This window comes from Canis lupus, chromosome 24, assembly GCF_011100685.1.
Source record: "Canis lupus familiaris isolate Mischka breed German Shepherd chromosome 24, alternate assembly UU_Cfam_GSD_1.0, whole genome shotgun sequence".
NCBI classification, from domain to species: domain Eukaryota; kingdom Metazoa; phylum Chordata; class Mammalia; order Carnivora; family Canidae; genus Canis; species Canis lupus.
The window spans coordinates 35,542,661-35,555,692 of NC_049245.1; positions in this window are offsets into that span (position 1 = coordinate 35,542,661).

The following is a 13,032-nucleotide window of genomic DNA, read 5'->3' on the forward strand; positions in this document are numbered from 1 at the left end:
GTCCACCTCAGATGATGGGCCCTGCTCAGTGGGCCCGGCACAAGGAGGGAGATCGGCCTGAGTGCACTCCTGGCCACGCCTCACCGAACTCTGACAGCGTTTCCAGGTGTGATTGCCGTACCCCACGTCTGTGCATTAGTCAGGATGAGTGCCAGCTGCTGCTGTAATAACTGCCTCCAAGCCTCTAGGTGGATGCACACAGGACTCTTGTCTTGGTCTCCCTGGGTGGAGAAGCTGTCCTGGCAAGATCTCTGAGCCATAGCTCAGGGATTCAGGCTCCTTCAAGCTCATGATGTCACCATGTTCAACTTGTGTGTTCAAGGTCACCAGGAAGGAGACAGGAGATGAGGCTCCTGCAGAGGTTTTAGGGCTCAGTCTGGCAGTGTCTGACATCTCTTGCACCTTTGTTCTCTTGGTCAGAACTCAGGCACATGTCCCCAGAGTCATGGCAAGGAGCCTGGGAAATGTCATGGTCCTGTGTATCCAGGAAGAGCAAACGGTGTTGTTGAGCATGTGGCCCCAGTCTTGGTCACACCTGGTGAGATCAGCAGCTGCAGGCACCAGGAGTTAGTTGTTCATTCACCCAACATGCACCGTGCTTCCTGAGCAGACCCCGTTCTAGGCACTGGGGACACACTGTGAACACAACAGATGAGGTTCTGGCCTCATAGGACCTCCATTCTCATGGGGGGAGAGAAAGAAACTCAAGCACATGAATGTTTGCTCTAAAGCCAGTTAGTGATTAGCAATACATGCAGGAGCCATGGAGGAGAACGAGGGGCTGGAGAAGGAGGTGATGTGCTGTTTTACCTTAAGTGGTCAGGGGGGCTGATCCGGTGACGCTGAGCGGGGATAGAAAGTCAGGGAGCAGGCCTGGGAATCACTGGGGAGAAGAAGTTTCCAGGCAGAGGGAACAGAGCTGCTGGGGCTCAGAGGCCAGCATGTGCCAGGCTGTGGGAGGACCGTGGGGAGATTGGTGGGGCTGAGCGTGGCAGGAGAGGGCCTCTGGTGGGGTGGTTGGGAAGGTCAGGGATGCAGAAACATCGGTCTCCTGGGGGAGGGTTTTAGGTTCATCCCTGGCTCAGTGGGAAGGTCTGGGGGTGCTGGAGGCAGGTCCTGGCTCAGAGGGCCCCTCCTGTGAGGCTGGAGCCTGGAGACGACCTCTTTCTCTTTTTCCCCGACCACCTTCGGTTTCAAAACCTCTATGGATTCGTACTTCTTATTCTTTGCAGCTCTTAAAGGAACATCTCTGTCCCAAGGCTCTGGCTGTGCTCTCACACAGTCTGGTATATCTCATATTAATAATGACCCGAAAGGAGAAAGTGTATTACATTCTGAGATTATGTACTGGGAAACAAGGATTTCGAGGAGAGCTCTAAGCCTAATAAAGGCAAAGAGTGGATTAAAGGCAATGTGGGGTAGAGGAACGTTCCAGTAAATAAAACCACACCTCTTGGGTGAGTTTATTGCTACAACCTTTCTGGAGGGCAATTTGGCACCAGGAGCTACTGTAACTAAACGTGCGTAACTTCAGGCCCCATAATCCGGTGGAGAGGAATTCATCCCAGGGAAATCACTAGGAAAATATGCAAAGATGGATCGCCAAGAATTTTTATAAGCGGAAAGAAGTATCAAAGCCCGAATGCTTGGTGGGGTAGGTGGGCAGCAGGGACTGCTCTCCTGCACCCTGACATCCAGGTTTGTTCTTTAGATGAGGAAACAGGCACAGAGAGCTTAAGCTGTTTACCCAAGGTCACCAGCAGGGAGTGGCTGAGCTGGATTTGAACCAGGGAGGTGACTCTAGAGCTCATGTGACCCTGAGACCTCCAGGACCTCAAAGGGGAATGCCAACGCCTGCCCCGGATGAATGCAAGAGATTTCTCTGGGAGGCAAGAGGATGGAGCAGGACTTGGAGGGCTGAAGCATGGAGTCCTGGGGCCCAGTCCTCGGTGCTGTGAACACGGGGCTCAGGGGGCCAACGTATCCTCAGGGGGCCGCATGGAGCCGCCTCTGCTTGGAGTGGGGTTGTGTCCTCTACTGCACTGCCCCCCCCCACCTGTCCCTTCTGAGCCCTGAGCCATCAGCCTGGACCCACAGCCTCCGAAACACCACGAGAGCCCTCACCACGTCCCCCAAGAGGGACCTGGAAGGAAAACCTGCCCTCATATATGACATCAGGTGAAATCTGGTTGCAAATAAGTCTAGCAGCACCCACCAGGCCATGTCATGAGCACGGCCAGGAAGTCTGTCCCCACAGGTAGCCTGGAATAGAAGGAGACCAAAGAGACAGTGTCTGTCAAGAGATGATGGAGGCGAGGAGAACGTCGTTGATGACGGAAGGTCAGTAGCAATATCAGCCTGCGAGGAGGACGTGGTCCCCACCGGGGATCCAGTGAAGCCGAGGCGCCGTTTACTGTCCTCAGTCCTTGGTCCCCGGTCCTCGCTGCTGCTGCTGCCACGGCAAGGACTGTGACCTAAGCCATCGTGTCTGCCTCTGTGGCCGTCGTGAGCGCCAAGTGAGTAGCGCGTGTTGGGCCCAGGACGCTGGCTGGGCTGCCAGAAGCTGCCGGCAGCCACCTGGCGACAGAAGCAATAACTCCTGCTAGGGTAGTAACAGGATTTAATATTAATCTTTTATTTATATATTTTAGTTATAATATTCTAATTGTATTTATTAGACATAAGGAGGAAATGGAAAATAAAATAGAAAAATAGAAAAATCATATATTTTATTTATAATATTAATTATAATGATTAATATTAACGTCTTACGTGTTTCTCAAGGCCCTGGGGTTGTCTGCGAGCCCCTGAGAACTCGCCCCCAATGGCGGGTCAGAGGATGGGTCCTGGGGTTCCTGGGAAGGGGGCCGGGCCCAGCTCTGAGCCTGCTACTCCCTTGGGGGTCCAGCCCCCAAGCATGCCCCAGGGTGGGCTTGGGAGACCCCAGGGCTAAGTGACTACAGGCCAGGTTTCTGCCACCTGGCCTGTGTCCCCAGCCCCAACACCCCACCTTGCAGGCTGCTGGGCAAACACTGGAGGTCCTGACCTCTCCGAGTCTGGTGGGCACAGCCCTTGTCCTGCCCCCGCAATTGGAGGAGAAAGTGGGTTACCTGCCCCCCACCCCTGGCTGTAGGATGACTGGTGTCTGGCCAAACACTGTGTACCCCAGATGTTTCCTTGTGCCTCTCATCAAATTGCAGGTTGTTATCATTAGTAGGTATTGCCCTCAATAGAGGGTTGAGCCTGGCGTTTAAGAGAATAAACTAGATAAGAAATGTCCAAGTGCACGGCAGGCGCTGAGGGTAGGTAGTGTTTGGGGAAAACTGCTTCGCTCTTCTATAAATAGCCGTGTGCACGCGCGCGTGTGTCGGTGCGAAATGTGTTTCTCAGTGTGGGTTGTATTTAAAAAGTTGGAAAAACTGTCTCACAAGTTTTATGTCATAAGACTTGACTGGGAGGGCACCTGGGGGGCCCAGCAGGTGTGGGAACTGTTGATTTGGGGGGAGATTGTAAGACCTGGGAAATAAGAGGGAGACAGAACTGCCAGGTGGGTCACAGGGAGACTGCTCCGATGCTGGCACAGCCATGAGCCCCCCCCACCGCCCCGTGCCCGTCCTTCATTGCCCTCCTCGTTGTTACTCGCTCCCTACCCCACGTTCCTGCTGTTCCCTCTTTATAGTACTGAGAAGTTAATGTCCTGGGGGGCCCACGCCAGGTCCCATGGAGTTGGGGTCATAGCCAGTTCTCTGAGCCCTTGGATGGGATAACTCTGAGGAGTGCGACTGCACTGTGGGCTCCCAGCAGGGTGACGCTCTATTCGCCCAGGGCGGTCACTCACTAAAGGGGGCACCACCCTGCCCAGGATCCTCAAGCCCATCTTCTGACAGCTGCTCCGGGGCAGGGCTCCTAGTCTGGTAGACGATGCCTATTTGCTTCCCGGAGAAATGGGCGGAATGCTCGCTGGCTCCATCCTTTCCCTGTCTCCCTGCCCCATGCCTGCCGGCGTTGCTTGGGCTCACCTCCCAAATAAACGACTTGACCTTGAAAGCTCACCGCAGGGTCTGCTTCTGGGGAGGCCAAAACCAAGACACGGAGCGGAGGGCTTGCTTCTGGAATGTGCTTACATTCTGCACACGGGGTGTATGTATGTGTGTGCGTATGCATGCGTGATTTGGGGGATTTGCAAGACTGAGAAATGGGTACAAACTTGGGGCAAGGCTTTTCCGTGTGAGGCGGTGAGGCTGCGGGCCTATCAGCCCACGTCGCTCGTGGGGCGGGAGGTACAGGACAGAAGCTGCACAGAGGGAAGGAGAGAGGGAAGTGGGGGCAGGGAGGGGCAGAGGAAGGAGGGCAGGGAGGGACGGCGACTGCGAGAAGGAGAGAAAGGGATGAGGTGGGCGCTCGTGGAGCTGGGGGGGCAGGAGCCACCTGGGGGGGAACACGAGTGTCCCCTCAGTGGACCCTCGCAGCTTGAGAACTGCGAGAACACGAAACGGTCCAACCGATCCTTGGGGCAGTTTCCACGCCATACACGTGGGCCCCGACATAGGCGAGTGCAGACTGACACACGCATGCACACGCCCGTACACACGCACACGCGCTCACGGCCGCACACACTCAGCGCTCAGACGCAGCGAGTCCCATGTGCTCAGAAAGCCGGGCCGTGCCTCTGCCTCCGTGCCGGGCCCCGGGTGACCCTGCTGATCAGAGGCCAGGGTCCTGAGGGTGAGCCCGGCTCAGGGCCACCCGCTCTCCGTGGCAACCCGGCCCCACCCCAGCCACCCGTGTAAGAGCTCCAGGGCGTATGGATCCCGTTCGTTCACGCGCATCGGCTGTTCACTCCTCGGTACCACGCGGTAACGTGGGGCGGCCAGGCTCTGCCTGTGTGTGCGTGTGGCACGCGGTCGGGGCGGTTGGGGGCCAAACAGCGTGAAAAGTACAGCCAGCGGTCATTGGAGTACAGTGGCTGGTGGCTTTTGAAGTACTTCACAGGGCGTGTGTGTTAATCCCAGAGAGACACCACATCCGGTGACCTCGGAGGGCCCGGCTGGAGGAACGGGGACGAAGAGAGGACACCTGCAGGTTTGACCCCACCTCCCATGCAGCCCCGGAGTCGCAGCCGGAACGCCGGGGGTAACATCCAGGCACCAACGTGGGAGGAAATCCGAGTGCATCCACCCGTGGGGTGTCTGGGGCCTGGTGGTGACGAGGACTGTGGGAACCCAGGCTCCAGGGGGCAGGACGCCAGGCCCTGCACCACTCACCTCCGGGTGGGGACGGGGGCTGTTGGGGGCAGGGGAGGAAGGTGGAGGCAGAGAGAGCTGGAGGGGAATCTGTCCCTCCATCTAGAGCGGGGTCGCAGGCCCCAAGGCCCAGGCGGGCCTGGCAAGTGGCTAAAGGAGTGAAGACCCCAGCAGCCGGCAGCCAGCACCTTCCGAGGGATTATCACCCGCCAGACACGGTCCCTGCAGGCGTGGACCCGGACTCGGCCAATCCTCAGCTGTCCTATTACCACTGTCGTCACGGAGAGGCAGCACCCAGGGAGGCAGAGGGGCCGGCCCAGGTCACATGGCCGCCAGGGGCACTCGGACGACGCAGCACAGGAGCCTGGGTGGCAGGTCCTGGGCCTCGTGCTGGGAGCCGATGGGGAGCGGTGGGGACTGTGGCACACTGCGGGCACGGGCCCGTCTAACGGGGCAGCAGGACTGCACCCACCGATGGCCACACAAGGGGGTGGGGTCCAGGACAGCCCCATCTCCTGAGACCTCAGGGGAATCAAGCTATCAGAGTCTCAAGTGAAATCTGCAGGTTTTCACACGTTGACACTGGATTCACATTTCTCCAAAAAACACCAAGGGGCACGGAGCAGACACACCTCCTGGCTGCTTTCGGGACGGTGTGACCTCTGACCCGTGGAGAGAAACAATCCTTCTAAGGTTGTGACCATCAAGGGTGGGTTGGGTGGTGTGGGGTTTACAGGGATGGATGGGATGAGGGCGTCTCCCCCCCAAGAATCAGACCCACCTCAGTCGATCAATCACGTTAAGGGGGACCAACTGCCCACTGAGCTAAAGCCATTCGGGTCGCAGAGGTCAGAGGGGTGGCCGCTCCATCCCAGCTGGGTGGCCGAAGAGGGTGCCTGGGTGGGGTTAGGACACGAGTTACAGGGGTGTGATGGGGCACGGCCCTGTCCCGATGAGCTCACAGTCCCGGAGTGGACAGTGACCCCTGTTTTCCTGCGGTGGCCCTGGATGCCAGAAGGTCGGGCAGTGCTGTGTCCATATTCCCATGTGGCCTCCACCGGCTGGAGATGGGGCTGGTCCCGTGGGTCAAGCAGGAGCCGCTGACACCCAGACCTGCAGCCACGGGCATCTGCAGTCCCCCTCGCCCCCCTGCCAAGCCCCCAGCCCTGCTGGGCCAGGGCAGAGGCAGGTCCGGACACTGTCCTCCTGCCCCTCGTGGGCCGAGCGACCCCTCCAGAGGCCGGATGGAGGCCCCACAATAACCGTCTCCCTCGCAACGACCGTCTCTCCCTAAAGGGTCACTTCCGAAGAATGCCAGGTGGCGGCCTCCAGGTTTTGGCATCTGACGGACTCCCGTTCGCTCCCTGGGAGCAAAGCAATCATCTTTTGTCAACTCTGATGGGGAACAACTGGCCGCTGTCCTTCAATTAGGAGGGGACATGGGAAACTACGGCCTCCCGCGGGGCTCCGTGACTGTCCGTTAAAGCTGCCCGTGTGCCCTGTGGCTCCCTGCAGCCCGCGAGTGTCCCCCGAGGCCCTGGAGCCCCCAGCCCCGACCCGGCCCCAGAGTCTGAGAACAGCCTCCAGGAGAAAGCGCCAACCTGCCAGGACTCCTGGCAGCCGCTCAATCCGGCAAATTATTTCTTGCAAATCACTTCTTAAGACTGAAATCCGGGCAGGACTCCGCAAGTTCCCGGGCGTCTGTAATCTGCTGGTTACAGCCGCCTGGACACATCCGAGGGCAGGCTGCTCGTCCGTGGGCGGGAGCTTTGGGAAACCGCGGCCGCCCGGGTCAGCCAGGTGCCCCCCCTGCTCCTCCTCTCCGCATGAAGGGGTGCTCGTGGCCAGGGGGCTGGCGCCAGACGCCCTCTGGCGCATCCCCAGGAGATAGGGCGTTGGGAGGGCCCGAGCGGTTTGTGCACCATTTCCCCTGGGTGGGGGCCAGGGTGTGTCCCGGGTTCTCGTCCCGAGGGGCGCCCGTCTGAGGCTGTGCTCGGGCTCCAGGTGGGCAGAGGTGCAGGATGCGGCTGAAAGGTGTCCGGTCACCAGGTCGGGTCCTGGGCAGGGGCCAGGAGCCCAGACGGAGACGCAGGTGCTCACCCCAGTCACACCCATCAGAGAGCGGGAGAGGCGGGAGCCCCGGTGCTGGGGCTGAGACTTGGAGTCCTGGGCATCCCGGGAGCCGACTGCAGAGACAGCGGGTCCCCAAGAGGCCACAGGGAGCTGCCCTGTTGTACCCTGCTTGCCCAGCACCCCCCCAAATCTGCACCATCCACAGAGATCTCCTGGGAGGGGATCCACACCCCTGAACGTGCCGGTCTCTGTCACTTTGTCTCCCTTTGGTCACTGCAAGGAGGGAGGCTCAGGGCCCTGCGGGTGGCCCGTGTCGGGGTCGCCTGCTTGCTACCCTCTCTCCGTACTCTGCCCCACATGCTCCTTTTCTCTGCTTCTGGTGCTTAGTGTCTGCGCAGCAGTGACAGCCCAGGTGTGCTCCCAGAGCTGCTGTCTTCCTCCTGCAGAAAGCACCCTGTGGGGCGGCACCACGGGGCCTGGCAGAGCAGGGATGGGCTGCCGGGGGTCCGTCTCCCCTCCTTCCCCATCTCCCATGGACTCCTCTCTTGGAGCTTCCCCACCGAGTCCTGGTGACTCCGTGTCTCACTGTAGGAAGCTCCCAGGTGACACCCCTCTTGTGCACATGTGTAATCGGCGACTCCAGGAAACCTCTAGATTTGTGGGGTGGGGGAGAGGAAAGCAGGTTAAACAGAGTGTAAGGAGAGGCAGGCAGAAAGGGTATTAATTTTTCTTGAAGAGTTTCCAGGCTGCTGTTCAATTCCTGGTCTATCTAAGAGTGCAGGTACAGCCTCTGGGGAAAAAATGACGTTCCAACACCAACTATGCCCATTTTTCAATAATAACTTTGCCTGTCAATTTGGACATCTCGTCTACTCACATCGTGCATGTGCGTGCACGCGCACACGTACTCCCTCCCACCCTTCCTCTCTCTCTATCTCTTTCTCTCTCTCTTTTTGGAATCTCTTGCAACATGCTGGGCTTTTTCACTCAAACAGTAATGGTGGGTAACCCACACTCAGGCCAGCACTGTGCTAAGTGCAGTAACTTGTTTGATCTCATAACAGCCCTATGAAGTGGATGCCATTGTTGTCTCCACTCTATAGATGTGGCACAGAGAGGTTAGTTAACTAGTTCAAGGTCGCCCAGCTGGTGAATAGTAGAGCTGGGATTTGACATACGTAGCCTGGCACCAGAACCTATGTTCTTAATCTTAATTCTTTATAGGGACTTTTAATACCCCTAGATGTAATTTCAGGGACTTTTATATGGTAGCCAGAAGAAGAATGTTTCTCTGTGGGTCCTATGGGGCCCGCTGGGAAGGGCAGGGTTGGCTGTAACTCAGATTCTAGTCTGCTGTGGTCTGTGCCCAGAGCCCCCTTCCTGACCCCTCCTGCTCTGTTCCTTCTCGTCCTTAGGACTGAGGTCAGATGTCGCTTCCTCATTCCCTGAGTCCCCACCCAAGTCCGCCTGCCCATCCCTCCGTGCTTCATCCTGGTTAAATATCTTCCCAGCACGTTTCATTCTCTGGAATTGTCTAGAGTGTTGCTCATTGTGTGTCTCCCGCCAGGAGTGCAAGTTCTGTGGGGGCAGGACTGGGATCACGGCTGCATCCTCAGAGCCTGGAACGGGGCCCGGCACAGAGCAGGTGCTCAAGGGCGCCTGTTGGATGAATCCACGCGCTGGAAGGAATCTCCAACATCGCCCCGTCCAGCCTGCTCTCTCGACACAGGAGATGGGGGATGTGAGGGCTCCTGGAGCTGGTGGCCCTGACCACTCGGCCGCACCTCTACATGGGCACACGCCATGGACACATGTGACCTTTTAGCAAGAGGGAAGTCATCCGTCCCTGTCTCAGCTCAACCTCCAGAACCCACTCTGTGCAATGCCCCGAACCATCCAACTAACCAAGGGACACTGGGAGGGGAGGGGGCAGTGCAGAAAAGACCTCCTCCTCACACACACACACCTGTATGTGGAGAATGGAGCAGAAATGGGGTTGGGGGGATGCTCGCCCATCCCCAGCCAGGACAGGGTTTCAATCCTCCCTATTTCATTTGGCTTTTCTCTTCTGGAAGAAATCCTGATGTTTCTCTATTCTACATTACCTCCTCTTCCTCATCCCTCTTTTTTTTTTTTTTTTTTGGCTTGTTTACTCTGAGGGGCGGTGGGCCCAGGCAGGTGATGGAATAGACACTTGGAAGATTTGCTTCCCTTGCCACATCCTGAGCTCAAACCAGGTGGTGTCCTTAGGAGCTGACTGTCCATTGCTCTGGAGAAAAGTGTGGGCGGTCCCAGCAGCAAGATTTTCTGGCAAGAGAGGAGCCAGGGGAGTTTGTGCCCATGAAATCTTGGTGGAGGAGTCTCTTTCTAAAACCCAAATTGGGTTTTCCCAACCTACCTGTTGCTTTCATTGCAGAAGCTCCTGGAGATGGCGGGATGTAGGTGAAGCCTCATTCTGGGGTGGCAGGTGCAGCAGGACCCTCCGGGTCGGGGCCCGGGGGGACGCCTGCGGGCCCAGGCCTGGTGCTGGGGCCTCTCAGTGGGGGGACCTCTCAGGGAGTCTCTCAGCCTGGCTAAGTCTCCATTTCCCTCATCTTTGCGATGAGAAGAATGGTTGCCAGGGTTGTTGGGGAATTACCTAAACTGATGGACACCAGGGCATGTTTGTAGAGTGCGTAGATACTCTACACTTGTAAATTATTCCAAAAATCTGATGTCGGGTCTTCAATCCATGACACATTTTCATGTCTGTTTCTAGCCCATATTGCAAATATATGCATATTCCTCTGTCGTCCACACTAGCACATTACTATTCACTAAACTCTGCACTTTATTCAGATTTCACTAGTTCTCCGTAACGTCTTTTTTCTGTTCAACATCCCATTCAGAATACCATATTATATACACTGGTGTGCCTCAAGCTTTTTTGAACATGACCCAAACTTAGAAATACATTTTACATCACTAGACAATATACCCCTTTATGCAAATGGAAACACAATACTTAACTTTTAGCAACTGGGATATACTCTGGTCTATTCTATTCTAGTCTAGTCTAGTCTATTCCTTTATTCGTTTCCATTCCGTTCCTTGTATCCCATCTCATCCCATCCCATTTCATCCCCTTCTATTCCAACATAAAACTATGCTTCAAAATGTGATAAATTGAACCCACAAATGGATCACTCAGTACCTGCATTTAAAAACTCATCCTGCATAAGGATGCCCTCTCTCTCATTGCTTTTGCTACAGTGTGTAGCAATTCTGTTTATCTCCTGGACCCACTGTGAGCTCCTTACTCTGTGGGATGGTGTCGTTATTCTTATGGACCCTGACACTGGCACTGTCTCTGCTGTGTGTGCTCTGTAAATGCCCTCCACCTGGACAGCTCAATGCAAAGGTCCTTTATCCCCTATTCCCTTGTACTTTGTCATAACTGTCTATTTTTGCAGGGTTAGATGCTCACTAAGTAGTATCCACTTTCTTTGGAGATGTGGCTGGTCAGTAATGCAGTATTTGTAGGCACCAGAGCTCAGAACTAACCAGTTCGGCATGTGTGTAAAGAGCTTTGTCCAGACAGTGGTGCATGAGGGAGGGGTGTCCCCCACTGAGGTTCCAAGGCATTTTAAGAGTTAGATTGACACACAAATGCAGTACTTGGAAATGAGTGAGGTGTTTCTAGTTGTGATGATTTGTGGTAAAGATAAATGTCCTTCAATGCCTGGGACAGTCCCTTGCAATGAATTGTCTTGCACAAAATGCCAATAACGTACCCTTTTGAGATGCTCTGCCAAGACCAGATTGAGATTGCAAGTAGGGTGTCGGGAGTGTCTATTTTGTCCCCCGTGGGCTTTCCTTCTTTCCATTTTGTCCCCCGTGGGCTTTCCTTCTTTCCAAATATCAGTTAGGAAACATTAAACTGGGGGAGGCTGTCTCTGGGACAACCAGTAGGCACGTTTAAGAGAACTGCCTGGCCCTGGACAGCCAGGTTAGGCGGCAGGAGTGGCGAGTCCTGACAGATCCACGCTCCCCGGGTCCTCCGTTGATGGAATGTACCGCAGGCTCTAATTACCAGGGGGAGAGGGAGCCATGCTCCTTCTGGGTAAATCGTCTGCAGTTACACCCTGGCACGCCTTTCTAATCACTGGCCCACCTCAAGGAGGGCTCCCCCTTCCCTGCACACACAGGGAGGGCTCTGGCTTTCTGGGAGCGTTTCCCTGGAATGGGTCTCCGGGAGTGGGTGCATCCGCTCCTCCCCAGATGTCCGCACTGGTCAGGTGTTGGGGGCCAGCAGCTCAGCAAACACTCTAGGTCTCCCTTGACTCATTCTCTCCCCACCATGAGCCCACCAGTACAGCTGTCTCTGTGGATCTGCTTCCAGAAAGCACTTTGCACGCTCCCTGGCACCAGCCACCTTGCTGCCCACAAGTTTCTCACCTTCTACTCTAGCCCAACACAGCAGTCAGAGGGACCTCGGAGGAGAGAAAACCAGACCATGTTTCTCCCCTGCTCAGATCCCTCCAATGGCTCCCACCACATGTACGTTGAAATTCTTCATTCTGGGCTCTCCCTGTCTCTGTAAACTTACTCCACTCAAGTCATGCAGGCCTTGCTCTTTCTTGAACACTCAGGCTCTTTACCCACTCAGGGCTTTTGCATTTGCTGCCCTGACCCCATCAGTTGCTCCTTGATTGGTTCTAGGCACTTTCAGCTCCTACTCATCCTTTGGGGCTTGACTGAAAAACACCTCCTCCACAAGGCCTTCCAGGATTACCTCGTCTACAGAGGTCTTCATCCCCTCTTCACTGTGCGTCACATCACCCTGTTTTTTCCCCTTTATGGTACAGATAATTACCCATAATTGTCATGTCTGTGTGCTACCCCGGTCAAATGTCAACTCTGTGAGGATAGGGACTCTGCTTGTCTCATTCACAATTGTAGCCCGTGTGCCTCAAGCAGGGTTCAGTCGACATTTGGTAAATGAATAGTAATAATAATCAAAATGAATTTAGGGTGCATACGACATGCCAGCACTGTCGCAAGCCTTTTATGTACCAAACTCCTTTAATTCTATCCTAAGTCCACGAGAGAGGCTACTCTTTCTATCCCAGCCTAGGTCATGAAATGGGGTCACTGGGAAGTAAAGTGACTTACCCAAGGTCACCTGGCTGGTCAGCGGCAGGCAGGGACTTGGCCCTGTGCAGACTGAATGTAGACTCTTGGTGCTTCCGCCTCGCACTTGGCGGCTGCACACTGCGGGGATGGATGGAAGGACCATCAGCAATCCTGGGGCTGTGAGTCTAGAAGGCACACGTTCAGGTGGCAGGGAGAGACAAATCTGATGCTGATGCCGGCACGGGGATAGGGGGCTAGCTCCGGGATAGGGAGTTCCCGGCGTGCGGGAGGTCGCATTCATCTCCCAGGGCTGCTGTAACAAATGGTCACAGTCTTGGGTGATGAAAACCACACAGATTTTCTTCTCTTACGGCTCCGGAGGCCAGAGTCTACAGTCAGTGTCACTGGGCTAAAGTCAAGGTGTCAGCAAGGCTGGGTCCTTCTGGGGCCTCGAGGGGAGAATCCGTTTCCTTGCCTTTGGCTCCTAGTCTCCCTGCGTTCCTGCCTTCCCTGCCCCGTGGCTCCTCCTTCCACATCTTCAGGGTGGACCTGCTTCACCTGCTTCTGCCGGTACTCTTTCTCCGACTCTGAACCTCCTGTC